This window comes from Limulus polyphemus, unplaced genomic scaffold (assembly GCF_000517525.1).
Source record: "Limulus polyphemus unplaced genomic scaffold, Limulus_polyphemus-2.1.2 Scaffold1386, whole genome shotgun sequence".
Taxonomy (NCBI): Eukaryota; Metazoa; Arthropoda; class Merostomata; order Xiphosura; family Limulidae; genus Limulus; species Limulus polyphemus.
The window spans coordinates 37,106-38,147 of NW_013666996.1; the positions used below are offsets into that span (position 1 = coordinate 37,106).

At 27.2% G+C, this 1,042-nt stretch overlaps 1 protein-coding gene across 2 annotated transcripts in view; it reads right to left on the minus strand.

Annotated features, from left to right (window-relative positions):
* Positions 1-152: 152 nt before the first annotated feature.
* The window catches only part of LOC106463365 (golgin-45-like), a 20,532-nt gene continuing 19,642 nt past the window's right edge, over positions 153-1,042 (minus strand). For both annotated transcript variants that reach the window (XM_013923389.2, XM_022390846.1), the window contains exon 6: positions 153-1,042. This exon is cut by the window's right edge and continues 518 nt beyond it. The gene's annotated coding sequence lies outside the window, so the exon portion shown is untranslated.

The following is a 1,042-nucleotide window of genomic DNA, read 5'->3' on the forward strand; positions in this document are numbered from 1 at the left end:
AAAAAAAATCATTCACACTACCGTTCGCGCTCTTTACGAAACTTCTTTCATCATTTTTTTGAAATATGAAATGGTCTTTCGTTTTACTCCCGATCAACAATCAAGTATCTTTTCTTGAATTATGAATAACACGAATGGATTGAAATATTTAATTAAATTATCTCAAAATAAACCTTCATTTCGGTGCAATATTGAAATTAGCTTGAATTCTTCATAACCTCTGAATAGTGGTTGACCCAACGGTTCACGGTGGTCTAGTAAGTTTATAAAAATGGACAACATTTAAGTCATTATTCCTTTTTCTTTAAATTATGTTCAAGAAACACACACTAACTCATTAGATAACAAGTCCTATTATTCATGAAGAATAAATTATTTATATTTTCCCACAAATTTTAATTTTTTCCTTCTTCTAATTTTAATTCACGTCTGTTTTTTTTTCTTACACTGCATAAAACCATTCACAATATTACCATACAGATAACTAATTACAGTTATCTTTTCTTCTGTACATTTCTCAAATATATGAAATGTATTTATAACAGCTATTGTATAATTATTATACAAGTTACAAAATAAAAAATTCCTTATTATTGTATAAATAATTTTATTATTTTTTATAACACTAACGAAAAATTATTTGGTTACTCTCACAACACCCAGAGTTGGCAATCTATGGCTTTTAAGCCATATTTGGCTCCTTTATGCTGTACCGTACACATGGAAAAAAAACAACTTCATATTGCATGTGCTCAAATAACTATCTGCCTACAAAATATTCCTTTAAACTGTTAGAAAGTAGAGACGATTTTATAATATGCTTTGATTGATTTTCCTTGCATATAAACCTTTATGCATCCTAGAAAGGCTCTTACACTATGAAAGGTTGACCAACCCCTGCACTACACCATCTAGTTGATCCTATAATCCTATGTATTTAGTATTAAATCTAAAATATTAAGTAAAAGAGTTTTTAATAATTTTTTGTTTGTTGTTAAATTACAAAAACAAAATTTGTTTGTGCATATATATATATATATAT